Consider the following 17,046-nt stretch of genomic DNA (forward strand, 5'->3'; position numbering starts at 1 on the left):
GGTATAGTCTGCTTAGGACAAACAGATTCACTCTAAATCCTTATTATCCCAATTATGGGAGTTTTATCCTTACAGATACACAATAGAAAAACCATGGGTAAAAATAGCCAAACAAAATCAGATTCAAACTCTCAAAAGACTCAGCTTGCTTAATACATGTTATTTTCCTCTCTTCTTTTACACCTCCAAACCAGTCAGAAGAGGTCAGCTTTTGCCCTTCAAATCAGGTTTCCTAAAATGCCTAGTTTTTAAAAGGCCATTTTCCTTTTTCACATCTCCACATTATTCCTAGCCTTTCTCTCACTCAGGCAAACCTTTAAATCAGGGCTTTAACTGTTAACACGTGTTGCTCATTAGCACTGCCTCCAGCACACCTATGCTCCACTTCTTTAAAAGGCCTGCAATCAAGCCTAGAGGAGGAAGTGGCATTTCACTAAGGCTATTAGTGGCAAAACTCTGTTTATTATTCATCTGGGAGTTACAGTCCTCTTAAAATCCTGATCTGCGGAGGAAAAAAAGAAAGGTGAGAATCTAAAGGAGAGTAGAGAACGTTATCTGGCTAGCTAGAAAGAAAACCTGTGTGCCACAAATATATATTTACCATTCTGACTAGTACTACTTCCTCATATCAAATACCCTCTTTCCCAGCAAATACTAGAGGCTTATGAGTTAGTTGCTTATGCATATGGCTAAAGAAAATTGCATACTTTTTATCTCTTAGAGCAGTGGTTCCCAAACTTGTTCCGCCACTTGTACAGGGAAAGCCCCTGGTGGACCGGGCCAGTTTGTGTACCTGCCGCGTCCACATTGGTTCGGCCAATCACGGCTCGCAGTGGCCACTGCTCCAGGCCAATGGGAGCTGCTGGAAGTGGCGTGGGCTGAGGGACTTACTGGTCGCCGCTTCCAGCAGCTCCAATTGGCCTGGAGGAGCGAACCGTGGCCAGTGGGAGCCGCGATCAGCCGAACCTGCGGACGCGGCAGGTACACAAACTGGCCCGGCCCACCAGGGGCTTTCCCTGCACAAGCGGCAGAACAAGTTTGGGAACCACTGCTTTAGAGGAAGGGATGTAAATATCAATTTTTCATCATTGTTTTCTAACATCAGAGGGAGCACCACACAATTTCAATTCTCTGAACAAGTGTTACATCCTACTAGGCTAACTCACAAAATCTTGCAAACTTGCTATCCTGTTAGGCTGGGAATAAAAAGTAACAAGTGAGTGAGTTGCTGTTGTTTCTAGGGGCAATTCATACCTAAAAGTATAGAAACTATTCAGAGAACAGTCTGGGAGACATCCTTTGCTCACAACTGAAATAGCTGAAACCTGTTGCTGTTTTTCCCCCCACTCCCGCTCTTTCCCCCCTCCCCCCGCCCAAGATTATTTCAATGAAATTAAATAAATTGGGGGTATGAGCGAACCAAAATACATAAAGCCAGAGAAAGATTGTCTGTTCTCTGTATTCAAGAAACAAAACACACATGGTATATTGGGCCAGAATCTGATATTAGTTATGCTTGAGTAAATCCAAGCTCTAACTGCTGATGTTAATGGCATGGCTGAGATTCATACTAGAGTAGGAAAGAACAGAACCTGGCCCAGTGTCTGATAGTTTCTCCTTAGTGTTGATCTAGTGCTCAATGATTGATTACCTTGGATTTCCCTAATGGGCAATTTTGTTGTTAAATAGTAGCTAATGCAGAAATCACCTTTAGACCATTCAAAAGAGAGAATCTGCTGGAAAGGTTGTCTCCTATACACTTACTTCTGCTTGCAGATATAGGTACGCTTCCAGGCAGTGTCAGAGCATTTTTCAGCATTGGGGGGGGGGGGAGAAAAACATAAAAATTGCTGTATTTTCAGATTTCCTAGTGCATTCAGATCAATGCATGTGACACATTGTAAAAAATTGAACTACGTAGTCTTGAAGTTTTTGATTAGGTTTTGGGGCTGAAAGTGATGCCTATTAACTTCAGAGACTTTGAGAAGTAGTGGAGGTGCTCTCAGCGGGCATGCTCTGAAAATGTCTATAGTTCATTATGGTTGAAAAACACAAACTGTATGCATGTAGCTAATGTAGTTGCTTGAGGGTTTATTTACATGTTCACACGTATATATTGAAATTCACTTGGGTGTGTAATTTACATGGGTGTGAATCTGGGGTAACTCCACTGAAGTCAGAACTTGAAGGTAATTTGGCCCATTATGACTTGCTTTGATACCATAACTGTAATTATTTATAACTCATTTGTATGTAGCTGGGGCCAAAGACGAGTATGTCACTAGAAATCCTGATCTGTGGTTAATTTCTCAAACAACATTTTTATTCTTTTATCCTCTCTTCCCTTCTCAGAACACAAATGTCACTTCTCTGCACCCTGTTTACATCTACAATGAAACTCTGGAGAAAAACACTATAATGTATCTTTTATCTGCATTTTGTATGCCTTTGTACACTAATAATCTCTCTCTTTTGCAAATGAGGACGTCATTTGAAGAGGGGTAATTTGATAGCACAGCTCTACTCCCATCCCAACCTCCCTTTAAAGATAATCAGTCACACAGTAGGGACCTAATGGTTCGTTTACTTGTGTATATACATTTAGAAACTCTTGCTAACTGCAGTGGGTTGCTGTAAATTTTAGCTGTGCTTATGACATGGTCCCAACCAGCTCGATGAATTCTTCATGTAGCCTCAATGTTGAGTCAAACAGTATTGACCTGCTTATGTCCCAGGCATTTCAATCCTATCTAGGCCAACGTATTATTTAGCATAATCAATGGTATCCAATCAATTCCAGGCTTTGTGTAAGACCATTGCAATTGTGGTTTGAAAAGGGGGCATTCCTCATGTCAACAGATGTTACGTACAGTCAATGGAAATAAAGTTGAATCTCCTTTCTTAATTATCACGAAGACATACAGAGGATTAATATGAAATCACTTTAAAATATTATACCAAGAGCTGATACTGTGAACATGCTGTAAGGGTGAGATCTGACCTATAGCCAAGGCCTACATGGGCTTTGCTCTTGTCACATCTTAAAAAGTAAATGGAGTTTGGCTTCATCTGTATTTGAATGGGCCTCCTCTCATTCATGAAAAACTCAGAATGCTGTAGAAAGTGGTGGTGATTACCCCTCAGGGTTACATGTACAATGACAAAATTTAGACCCAGAGGCCGCCACCAGTGCAACTTCCGCCAGAGGAAGCTACCCTGTAAACTGGACTCTGTGAAATGTCAAGCGGTAAAAATGATTGATTCCTATCTGCACTACAGCTTCCAACATAGTTACTAGTTGAGAAGGAAGTGTCTGGGTTTTTTTCTTCATCTAGAAAAGGCATCACTGCACTCACACTCATTTCTGCAAGGGTACCTCAGCTAAAACCTTGCTAAGTGTTAACGCAATGGAGGATAAGGCACTGAAGTGGGAGTCAGGAGAGACAGCTTCTCAGTCTGGCTCTTCTACTGACTTGCTTCATGTCCTTCAGTGAGTTACTTCATCTATCTGTGAACTGGTTTCCCCATCTATAAAATGGAGAGATAACACTTCCCTACCTTTTGTAACAGACTTTGGGATCTATATATGAAAAGTGCTAATTAAGAACAAAGTATAATTATTTATAATCATATAATGCAGGACCATTTTGTTGTCCTTTTCTTTTTAACGTTTGCTCAGTGTGAATTCACCTCTTTAATGCTGACACCTTTCTAAACGAAACACAAAAACCAGACTCTTCTGTTGCATCAGAGTTGTTACAAAATTAGATGCTCTAAAATTGCAAACCAACTTCTATACTGATGCTTTCCTGGGAAATCCAAGCTATACTAAGTTCAAATGAATCTTTGGTTTATTTCTGAAAGCTTAAAAACCTTCGGAGAAACAACTTTCCACATGTATTCATGGAAAAAATAAAAACTAGCTTAAAGTAGCTTTCAGGTAAAGGAACAGGGCAGAACAGTCAATGGGCCCCCACGCACACACAAGCCGCGCCCTTGCAGATGCAGTCTGCCTGCATTTGGGCAGTGCGGGGTTGGGCTCTGGAAGGGAGTTTGGGTGCGGAAGGAGGTGTAGGGTGCAGGCTCTGGGATGGAGTTTGGATGCCAGGTGCAGGCTCTAGGCTGGGGCAAGGGTTGGGGTGCAGGAGGAAGCCAGGGAGTCAGCGCTTACCTCAGGCGGCTCCTGAAAGTGACCTGTACATCCCTCTAGCAGTGGCTCCTAGGTGGAGGGCCCAGGGGGTCTCCGTGTGCTGCTGCTCCAATGGGAGCTGCGGAGTCGGCGCTTGGGGCAGGGGCAGCATGCAGAGACCCCTTCCCCAGCGGCCGCAGGGACGTGCTGGCTGCTTCTGGGAGCGGTACGGCACAAGGGCGGTCAGGAAGCCTGCCTTAGCCCCGCTGTGCTGCCAGCAGTGGCAGCCAGGGCCCCCTTGGCCCTTTTAAATCGCCCAGGCTCCTGGGCAATTGCCCCCTTTGTGTGCACTCCCCCCTCCCCCCGTTGGTGGGCCTGATTTCAGGCCAAATCTATTGTTGAGGCTACCCCAATAATTTAGTCACCCAGTTTAGAATGAACAACTATTTCCAATAGTGGAGTTTTTCTCTGCAGAAAAGTGAAAATTGTGTTAACTTTTTGTTCTTTCCCCTACAGCAGATTGAAGATGACCTTACATTTTTGTGAATAACACCACCTTCAGACTTTTTGTAAATTTAAAAAACAAATCACTAGAGCTCAGGGAACAATTCACAATGAATAATTAATTTCACACATTTTGACATGTTTTCTGCTTTAAGAATATCAAAATTTTATTAATAAATCTCTTCAAATATTCAGCCTGTGGATTGATCATTATTTATTTCAGTAGCACTTGGAGGCCCCGGCTGAGATCAGGACCATTGTGGCAGGTTATATACATAATAAGACACCACCCTGGCCCTGAAGAGTTTGCAATCTAAATATTCCAGTAGTACAGAAGGCGGGAGAAAGGAAGAAGTATTATCTCCATTTCACAAATGGAGAATTGAGGTGCAGCCAAGATTTTCAAAAGCACCTAGTGATTTAGGGTGCTTCAGTGTTTCGGTCCCCAAAGTGATCTTCTTTGAAAAAAATCTGAATAACTTGCCCAAGGTCACACAGGAAGTCAGTGGCAGAATCAGGAACCAAATTCCGTTCTAAGTTCCAATCTAGTGCTTTAATCTTAAAACCAGCCTTCTTCAGAGGCAGTTGCTAATATTCTTAATTGAAACCACGCTTTTTATTAACTACAAGCACTCCAGCCTGATTCCGCTCGTGCTTTTGGAAACCTCTAGTCCACATGAGGCATGCTCAGGGAGTTGATCAAGGTTTTTCTATCTAAGAAGTCCTCAAAATGCTACAGATTGGCTTCTCTCTCATTTTAGCAAAACGAGGCTCCATTTCAAATCATGCTCACCCTTATTCTCCTCTGTTTAGACTTGTTCTCACATATGCCCATGCTGCTTGAAGGCACCTGTTTAGATAGATGTCCCATGTAAATAAACAAGTTCAATATTGCTTCCTTTTTTACTCAGTGACAAAACTCCCATTAATTTCTATGGGTCAGGGTAATACTAAAAATGAGAAGAAGTCAAAACCAGAACTGAATTCCACCTTGAAATTTGGGGATATGGGATCTGAACTTCCTGAGTCAAGTCCATCACCTACCTCTACCATATTGAAGAGACAGTGAAAGTATCTCCAATTTTAAGAACAGAGTCCGTATGGCCAAAACTAGTTCTCCTTTTGGTTCTTTTTGTTGGCTCAACTGGTTAGCTGGAGCCTGAGTAGGACTGTACATCTCTGAGATATGTTTTATCTGGGAGATGGAGATAAAAGGTAATAGTAACAAACTCTTTCAAGATACCTAGCAAGGTAACATAAGAGAATAGAACATAGCATGTTGTCAAGTATCAGGGGGTAGCCGTGTTAGTCTGTATCTACAAAAACAACAAAGAGTCTGGTGGCACCTTAAAGACTAACAGATTTATTTGGGCATAAGCTTTCGTGAGTAAAAACCTCACTTCTTCGGATGCATAGAGTGAAAGCTACAGATGCAGGCATTATATACAGACACATGGAGAGCAGGGAGTTACTTCACAAGTGTCGAACCAGTGTTGACAAGGCCAATTCAATCAGGGTGGATGTAGTCCACTCCCAATAATAGATGAGGAGGTGTCAATTCCAGGAGAGGAAAAGCTGCTTCTGTAGTGAGCCAGCCACTCCCAATCCCTATTCAAGCCCAGATTAATGGTGTTGAATTTGCAAATGAATTTTAGTTCTGCTGTTTCTCTTTGAAGTCTGTTTCTGAAGTTTTTTTGTTCAATGACAGTGACTTTTAAATCTGTGATAGAATGACCAGGGAGATTGAAGTGTTCACTTACTGGCTTGTGTATGTTACCATTCCTGATGTCCGATTTGTGTCCATTTATTCTTTTGCTTGAAGGCACCTGTTTAGATAGATGTCCCATGTAAATAAACAAGTTCAATATTGCTTCCATTTATTCTTTTGCAAAAGAATAAATGGACACAAATCGGACATCAGGAATGGTAACATACACAAGCCAGTAAGTGAACACTTCAATCTCCCTGGTCATTCTATCACAGATTTAAAAGTCACTGTCGTTGAACAAAAAAACTTCAGAAACAGACTTCAAAGAGAAACAGCAGAACTAAAATTCATTTGCAAATTCAACACCATTAATCTGGGCTTGAATAGGGATTGGGAGTGGCTGGCTCACTACAGAAGCAGCTTTTCCTCTCCTGGAATTGACACCTCCTCATCTATTATTGGGAGTGGACTACATCCACCCTGATTGAATTGGCCTTGTCAACACTGGTTCGACACTTGTGAAGTAACTCCCTGCTCTCCATGTGTCTGTATATAATGCCTGCATCTGTAGCTTTCACTCTATGCATCCGAAGAAGTGAGGTTTTTACTCACGAAAGCTTATGCCCAAATAAATCTGTTAGTCTTTAAGGTGCCACCAGACTCTTTGTTGTTTTTGTAGAACATAGCAGTTTCTCTCTGCCATCACAAGTTAACTCAGAAAATCTCAAGTACAAGTGATTGTTTAGTGTAATTTTTATATTCTATATGTACACATATATTTTAAAGCCTAATCATGACACCCAAAGAAATAAACAGGAGAAAATGCACTATATACATTTCCTACTGCTGCTCAGTCCCTTGGTTAGTACAGTAGAACCTCAGAGTTATGAACACCACAGCAATGGAGGTTGTTTGTAACCCTGAAATGTTCATAACTCTGAACAAAGCGTTTTGGTTGTTCTTTCAAAAGTTTACAACTGAACATTGAGTTAATACAGCTTTGAAACTGTACTATGCAGAAGAAAAATGCTTTTAGTTTACTTTTAACACAGTACTGTACTGTATTTGCTTTTTTTTTTTTTTTTTTTTTGTCTCTGCTGTTGTCTGATTGCATCCTCCCAGTTCCAAATGCGGTGTGTAGTTGACTGGTCAATTCGTAACTCTGGTGTTTGGAACTCTGAGGTTCTACTTTTAGTAGTGCTATCTTTTAGCGTGTGTTTTACCATAAAAGACTCTGTACCTAGACAACACTCATTCCAGACAAAGAATGCAGGATGTGTGACTACTTTGTGCACCAACCAGAGAGAGCTGCAGAGGGACAAATGTTCCCCCAAAGCTTCCTTCACTGTCACCTATGTCATCGAAGAGAATTATCTGCTACTTCCTTGAGACAATCCCTTTTGTTTTATGATTAAAAAAAAAAAGTGTGCGCTCTTTGTTTCTTTTGTATCGTAGTATTTTTCCAGGATAGACAGTCAGATACAGCATATATCTTCTTCATAATGATGCAAACATTTTTATTATGCAAAATTGTACCAAATGTATCATATGAGAAAGACCTGTCATGGTGTTCCATCTCTATGATAGATGGAAAGGGGAGTGTGAAATAATAATAGTTTTTATTGGGTGATATAGGAAGGAACTTTAAATCACAAACCTGCATCCACTTAAGTTGTATATACCTGCTGTTTCAAGCTTTTCTCTTGTGCACCATTACCACAGAAATGTCATTTGTGAGGCTGTTATGGAACAGGAGCTGTAAAAATGGAGAAGACGGCAGCCTGCATTAATCAGCCCTTTGCAAGTCTGCGGGGGCAAGCTGAGACTGCTGAGCGGTTTAGAAAGCTAACATCCCGTTGCTCCATGTAAAACTGAAAACAAAAGAGAAAATATGATGAGAGACTAAGGGAGAAGTAAAGTAGGCAGCTGGGGAATGGGGAGAAGGCACATAAATTTGATTTGCCTGGCTATAAATGTAACCAAAAGTGAATAACTTTTTGTTTTTTTAATTCATCTTCAAGGTTAAGCAGAACCCAAATAATGAAATCACAGATGCTGCAATCTTTTATCAGAAATAAATCCCAGGCTTGCACCAAAATAGAAATCTTCCTACCCCACTAAGCAAGTGGCTCTCCTAAGACATAACCACCCTGCAATGAGAATGCAGTGTCAAGAAGTAAATAATTCCAGTCTTGGTACCTCTGTTATCACACCCCTAGTAACTATTCAAGTTCAGTAAGCTTTGAAGGGATATGCAGTTAACTTGTCTGGGGATTTTGGTAACATGAGTCAATTTAGATCTTTATCCCAATACTTAACTTGTTGCTATCATATTACAAGGAGTCCAACTCTCTCTATAGGACTTCACTAAAAGTAAAATCCCAAACAAGAAAAAGATCAGGAACACCTAAAACTAACACCCTCAAAAACGCAGGCTACTTATCAACACAGATTGCCATTAATCTTATAGCACACAAATCTATCTACAAGTACTTATATGCTATCTCTTATGGAACGCCTTTCTTGAACTCTTCCATAAGAGTTTCTATCCTCTCCTCCTTTATATCCTTTTCAAGAGCAATTTCTGCTGTGATGTCTTCAAGAAATCAGACAATGCTTAATGGCTAGGCTAAGAGGCAGCTGGCTGAGGACAGTTGGGGAAAGCTGATATTTATGTATATCATTACGAAGCTAAAAAATCCCCAAATAAAAATAAAAATTTTAAATTAACAAATGTATATAAAATCATCTCTCCTTTCTTATCTTGCTTGTCTACTTAGGCTTGATTTTTTAAAGACGTGCACATGAAGCAAATGTGACTACTCACAGTGCATAACGTTAAGCACAGGTATACATCTGTGTAGGATCAGGACTTTAGACTGTAAGCTCTTTGGTATAGGGACCATATCTTCATATGTAGGGTTGGAAGGATTCGATTTTTATTGGTTAATGTAGGTAAACATTGATTTTTACGTTACACACACAAACCGACAAAAAATATTTTCAAAATTTACAGATAGGCAAAGAAAGAAAAATGCTGCTTGTGAACTCAGTAGAGTTTGATTAAAGTATATTTACTTGTTGTATATTTTGCATGTGTTGTTGACAATTTGTGTTTAAACAGTTATAAAACGTAAACTTTTTGAATCTCAATCTCTAGTGTCATAAAATAAATGTTGTCTGACCCCCTCCCCCATTAGTTCCTGCAACTGTGAAAATTTAGATCGATAAAAATGAAAAGGTCTTAAAAATAAACATCAATACCCATCAAAATTAATGAAATATAAATATTGAATACTGCCACGCCTTGTCATATATATTTGTACAGTGGTACAATGGTGCCCAGATCCTGATTGGGGAATCTGAGAATGACAATCCTATAAATATTTAATAATGATAATTACTAAGTGGATTCACCAGCCTTCTTTGGGTGAAATTCATCCCTAAGCATGAGCCCACACAAAGCCTATGAACCACTTAAGTTGTATGTCTATGTAATATATATGTATATATAGTTTTCCTTATAGACAATAGCAAAATCCAGACGCCTAACTCTACAGCTCTATGATAGTTCAGCCACTTCCAACCACAATAATAACCACCCCCCACCTCCGTTCTTTGAAATCTAGTACATGCTCAATATACAAATTTCCAAGAGTTCTTTAAAGGCGGAATGATTTGTTTAAGTAATGATAATCATTTAGTTAATTGCAAGCTTGGAACATCTGTTTCGAGTCCACAATTAAAACCAGGCAGCCACCTGACAAATGGCAAACCGCTGGGAGGTTCCACCTCTCTTCAGAGAGAGAATGTTAACAGGCAGGCTGCATATTAAACCAAATCTCTGACAGAAGGAAGTCCCTGCTTGGGTCTGTTGCTAATTCAAGTCCTTTTGAGTTAAATGGAGGTAAATTCCCTGCTGTTGTTTAACATTAGATTTAACACCAAGCAATCCTACTTAGAGAATATTTAATGATTTGAGAGTGGGTTATGCTAGAAATCTGTTCATCTATCATTTCAATGTGAGTGCTACACTTGGAGCCCTGCACAGGTGTGCTGTTATGATGGGAAAAACAAAGGATGCCAGGAATTTATTTTATACACTTGTTATAAGATGATAGATGATATTGCTTACTACCTTTACTGTCTTTTGTGCTTGATCTTATCTGCTTGATGTACGACCATCTGAGAGCCTGTTTGTATGCCATATGTCTCCAGTATTTATTTATTTTTTAAGAATTTAATGTAGTGCAGCAAGAGATGTCTGAAAATTGTGCACATCAGCTGTGGAACTGAAGAGATTAATAGTGTTAAAATGTAAATCGTCCCAGTTAGGTGTGTGATGTTATCACTGAGGGGAGTGAGATGTCAGTGAGTATACTTCACGTACCTTTGTTGTGGCTGTGTCGATAAAGGGAATTGCCTGCAAAGCTGCATTATAGCAGCATATCATCAGGATTAGAATTCTTTAACCACTAGACATCACATCTCTCAGTTCCATGCATACATTGTCGTTTCTTAACAAATTTTGCTATTAATACTTCTGTTGCACATATTAATTTCAGTAGGTCTCTATGTATAGAATTATTATGGTCAACCAGGCAAGACAACTCTCAATACTTCAAGGGGGTGGGGGGGGAATCAGCTTTATGTAGCTGTCAGGATGAAAAACTAGTTTAGAGTTGAGAGTACTGTTGAGTGGACTACTGTAATGTGAACTTGCAATGAATGGTACAAAACTGGAGTGTTTCTTGCCATACCCGCTCCAGCTGTTCATTCTCCATAAATAAGTTCAAAGTAAAACAGTCATGAGATATTGACAGGCTGATATTAGATTAATTAGCCTGGTGCTATTACTTTAGTGTTGGTTTTCCTCATGAAGATTGAAAGGCACCAAATTGGATTACGTTAATAATAAACCCACCTCCCAGTGGCTGGAGTTACCTCTCAGGCATTTCTGTTCATGAGTTAGTATCTGTGTGCCATACAGTGGGCTTAAGGATGTGATATAAGGATGTGATGGTGAGTTCTTTGGTCTCGAATGCTACTTTCAAAGGTAACTTTTCTGGCAGTGTATTTCCAAGGAATAAAGCATCAGTGGAATGAGTGGTATCTCTCACTATGTACACAGGAAATAAGATGTACCGCAAAACATCATCCCATCTGTGAGGACACGTCAGAAGGTAATGTCCATATTCAGAGGTACCTCTTAAACCTGGGCAATGAGCCATGGAGCCTTCACTACTGACTTAATGAGAGCTGAGAATTTTTGACAAACACTTTCTGCTTTTTAGCATGAGCTGCTATCAGCCATATAATGTCTCTTCTGCTCACGTACATAGGTGATAATAACAGAATAAACCATATAATTGACTCAACAAAGTCTTTCAGCCAATAGTGTTAAATGCTGTGCAAATCATCTTGTCAGGGAAGTCATTAGAACAGGGTTAATGAGGAACACAGCATTAGTTTGGAACATATAACCTCCTTATCTGCCTGTATCGTTGATTCTAGTGTACATGAACTCCAAGTAAGGCAAATAGCTGTCTCTGGGTCATTGCTGTCTCACTATGGAAGGCACAGAAGAGAAGCTCTACTGTCATGTATTTGTACAGTGCATTCCTTGATGCACAGCGTTTACCTTGCAGGATTCCTTCTTTCTTTTTCTCTTGGCCTAGTTGTGAAGTAGTTTTAACTGTATATCACACATAAAAATTAAAAGCAGGACAGTTAGTTTCCTGGCAAAATAAAATGGCTGCCATTTTGCTCCCTAAATGCTCCCAGAAGCTGGCAGAAGCAGGAAGAAACATCCCCACATCTAATTTTCTCCCCTTCTCCTCCCCCTGGTGGCTCCTATAGAGAAAAGCAGCTGGCAAAACTAACCTTGACAAGATGTATTCCTAAGTGTGATATTTGTATTGATTTTCTTTTATCTTAAAGGCACAGTAGTTATGAGGAGATTTATTTCTCTGGTTAGATGCTGGCCTTAAAACAATATTCTGCCTTATCAGTGTATTATACTGTTCCACAAAGATGCTTCAGACCAGAATACTTCACATTTTGCAGAATCAAGTCCTTAGCAAGAAGCTAAGTGGTTCTTGGTGTCACAGTTCAGGGCAACTGCACCGGTATTTCCCCCTCAGGGTCCAGCAAGAGCACCCACTTTTAGGCTTCTGGCTCCCCAGCCAAGCCCTTTCTTGAGTGGAAAAATACATCTCACTCCCTCCTGACAAGGGAATTTCCAGGCTGCAGTTTTATGCTTACACAGCCCTTTCTGAGCAAGCACAGTTATTTTGAAGGTGAAAGCATTACAGAGAAAATGTACTAAAAATTATAAAAGAACCTAATAGATTTACCACAGATCACCCTGGTCTTCAACAAGAGCTGTGGTAAGAATAAATCCTTCAAATCCCACCAAGGGGGGTTTCTGTGGTCACAAGTTCATCATAGCTTTTGCTCAGAACAAGAACACACCTGAATCTGAGTCACTGCTTTATACAGTTTGGGTGTTTGATTTTGGGACCCTGGGAACAGGTAACCGACAAACAAAGGTCCCCTGCTCGGGGTGAAGCTTCAAAAGGCTGACTTCTTGCATCACCAGAGGAGATATATTTGCATACACCTCCCATTTAGAGCTTCCTTGGGAAACCCACTTAACTTTGTTTGTGCCATAAGTTCATTCTTGCCTGGCAATGTTATAAATAGTCCTTTGAAGCTCAGAACACTTCCCAGGGTTTACAGTGATCATGTCTCTGCCCTAGAGAAGTTACATACAATTCCACAGTAATTGTATTTTTAATACAATGGAATCCAAAGATACTTAAACTTAATTAATGAAGGCTTTTCAAGGATATTGCAGGAAATGGCCATATGTGTCACAGTTGGTGCTAAAATATTTTAAGGAACAAAACTTTGACTTTTACTCTACCCTTTCCTACTGAAGATGAATATGATCTGATCTTGTCTTGTATTCATACAAATCCCATGTAAGAGATGAAAACAGTAATATATGTGCTTATCATCACCGGGTGTTAAAAATGCCAAATCTTTTGGTTTCAGTTTGTATAGTTTTATCTGCAACTGAGTTGATAAAAGAAAATGCCACTTTCTAGTCTTAGAATAAGACACAAGGCTGCCTGCTGTGTAATGACTGGGAGAACATCCGTATAAAGGGTTATTCAGAATAATACTTTGCATTTGTTATCTGAGGATCTCAAAGTGTATTAATGATTTAAGATGCAAGACACCTGACTATAATGGTCCTTTCTCACAGATAGGGAAACTGAGGTACAGAGAACTGATGTCTTGTCCAGAGGAGACTGGGCAAAGAATACGTCCCTTTTGCAGTATATAAAAGTCTAATTGCAATAATCTAACATAAACACATGTGGATTTGAAAGCAGGCTATGAAGCACTAGAGTCTTTTCTGTATTTATGAACAGTGCTTGTGATAAAATATTCCTAAAGGGTGGGTATTTTAATTTTACAATGCCTATAACACTGCCTTTGCATTGGGAAATACTTTCCAGCTTCTACAATATGTAGATTTCAAGCTAGATATGAATTTTTCAATTTACTGCCAGTCACTGAGACAGCTACTCTGTTAACACCTCCCAAATCCTGTCACTATCTATAATTTTCTCCACATATTTTATTGTCATCCTGGATTGTTTTTTAATGAAAACACCTAATGTACATAGTTATTACAGTGGCAGTATATAGCACATTAGCTATTGAGGCAGACACTTCACATCATTATACCAGCTGTAGTTTAAAAGAGAGAATTGTGAAAGGCTTTACATATCTCTTTACAATCTGGGGGCCTGATTCTCCTCTCCCCTTTTCTAGTTTATATTAGTGAATCTCCACTGAAGTCGGTGGAGTTATTCCTGATTAACACAAGTGTAATAGGGATCAGAATCAGGCCAAATGACTTCACTGCATGTGGACTCAGACAAAAATAAAATAGAACTTTTTTCCCATGCATTGATTGTGCAGAATAAAAGGATTTCTGTGTCTTGTTATCACAGTGCTCCCTATGGAGAGGAAAATGGACAAACTCACCCGATCTCCTTAATATTCATTATTACTTTACTGCTTTGCATTTCCTGTGTCTCAAACAGTTTGATTTCAAATATATTTGTGTTAGGTTCCATAGACTATGTGCCCTTTCAAACAAGGGGTTGGATGAAGGCCTCGGGACTGAATGGGTATTTTGCAGTGAGGATTCATACCTTTTGAGGGGCTAAATTAATGACTTTCCATGGGAGCTGGGCACCTATCTCCCTCAAAATCCAGGCTTTTAATATTTAAAAACTTTCCCCAGCTCATTGAAATTCTCTTGGGCAAAGAAAAATTTCCATAGAAACTTTGCAAGGCAAAGGTGAGATCTGGGTGCAAATCTGAGCAAGCCAGAAATTACCTAGAAGAAATAGCAGGAGAAACCAAGTTTCTTGTGCTCTTTAGGTGACTTTTCTAAATACATAAAAGAGACACAATATCTCTCTGACTGGGTATGATGCCAAGCTAACAGATGGGCTTTAACTGTACGAATGCAAAAAACTCATCAAGTTTGAGTTATTGGTGAATTATTGAGATTTCTTATTCATTTCTGGCAGTCCCCACAGTGTGCTAGGTGCTGAAACAGGCAAAGCACATAGGGAGGCAGAGGGTACAGGAGAGGGGCAAAATATACCAGTAAAGTGGCCAGGTGGTGATTGGCCATGTGATGATCGTACAGTGTATTAATAGCAGGAAGGTTTTATTTTCTTCTTTGTTATTTTATAAGATCGTTCCTTCGAGCCCCACCACACAGACTAATCAAGCAGATAAGTTCATGTAGACATCATGGTAGAAGTAGTAATTTATATATTCTCAGTAGTGTATTATAGGTGAGTTATGATTACTAACTAAAGTTAATAGGGGCCATTTCTACTCCAGCTCATTGCTGGAATTACTTTGAAAAAAAACCCACCTCATTTCTTTACGTGTATACATTTTGGAGATTGGTAAATGTGGATTTGCTTCTCTTAACAGAGTGTTTCTAAGAGACAAACGGCACAATAGTGAAGTTTCCACACTTCTTAGTTCTGTGGGGATGGCCCTCAGCAAAAGAAAGACTTTACATTGTCTGCCTGAAATTTTGCAAAACAGAATGCGGCTTCTGTTGAATATGGCGTTAGTACTTGTGCTGAAAACTGTGCTACAGAAAAGAATAGAGATTATCCTGGTTTTGCAATTTAGATGTGTAATACTAATGTATACTGAGATATCATCTTCTTGCATTTTAGCTCCTAAAAATCAAATCCAGTTGAGAAGAGGTGGATGTAGGAAAGCCTACACATAGTATATAAAGACTTAGTCCTCAGTTTTAGAAATAATTTTATATTATATTACATTACAATATAATTATAATTAATAAATACAAAATAAAAGAAAGTCAAAATCATCTCATTTTTGTCAAAATGAAACATTTTGACCCAAAATAATTCTTTCCCCCCTTCCTGGAGAAGTTCAAAATGTTCAACTTTCACTCCAATTCAGAATGAAGCCAAATTTCAAAATCTCAAAATTCTTCATGAAACAGAACTTCCATCTTCCCCACAGTTCTCTCACTCTGGCTCTATGGTAGTTTGATTTCTTGATGTTGCTGGCTAAACTAGCAGAGTTCTCTTGAATCAAATGCTGCAACACTGCAAGTCACATCCACTGTTGAAACTAAAATAGGGGTCTTGATGGGAGGGTCAGAGGTCAAATATGAATATAGCAAAAATTAATGGCAATAGGTTAAAATCACTGTTACATACACTAACAGTGCTCTGACATGTGACACCATTTTTAAAAGGCTGCTTTGGAAATGGTTTTTCTGGACAGTAACTCCCCTCTAGGTTGTACTTTGAATCTATTTCCAATCACAAGGGAAACAAATCATCATTTGATAGATCTCTGACTTTTATATGTGGATTTGTTAATGATGTCTGACTGCAATAATGCCTGCTAGTTCCCTTAGACTGAGGAAGAGAATAACCAAGAATGGAACTTCCTGCATTAGATCAGCTGAGGATGATTTGAACCTCGGTGACTTATAGCTTTCAGCAGCAGTTTCTTATTTCTTTATAATGTTCACCTGCAAAAGACTAAGTGATTTCAAGCCAGGAAACTTGGGGGCAAGCATTTTACAGCCTGATCCATCTAATATATGACGGTCAAAAGGGGATAATTATCGGCTATCACACCAAGGGTACAACTCCCATTAGCAAGTTCCACACATCAATGGATGAACACGACAGTGGAATGAAAGCAGATAATGGTACGGTGCATGCTCTAGGGCTGATACATTAAAACAAAGCTCTCCAACTGCAATGTTAGGGTAGTGTTCTATGTGTTGAAACAACTGATAATTGCATTGACATTGTGAACACTCTATTTTTAGATGAATTAGTGAGATCTAACAGCCCTTAAAATATCATCATTGGTAATGATTGAGGGAGAAAGGACAGGAGGTAGCATGTAACCATATTCTAAAGGTTTCTGATCTTAATGTTCTCATGTTTACTTTTAGTGCTATGATTTGAAAGTCTTTAACCTTTCAGGCAGGTTCTGATCAAAATACTGCTGAGAAAATACAGTTGAAAACTGAATGTATATGTGAATAAATAAACCATGTGTTGTTCACACCATTGGTCTACTTCTGTGCAATAGATCC

The sequence above is a fragment of the Chrysemys picta genome, chromosome 8, assembly GCF_011386835.1.
Source record: "Chrysemys picta bellii isolate R12L10 chromosome 8, ASM1138683v2, whole genome shotgun sequence".
NCBI lineage: Eukaryota > Metazoa > Chordata > Testudines > Emydidae > Chrysemys > Chrysemys picta.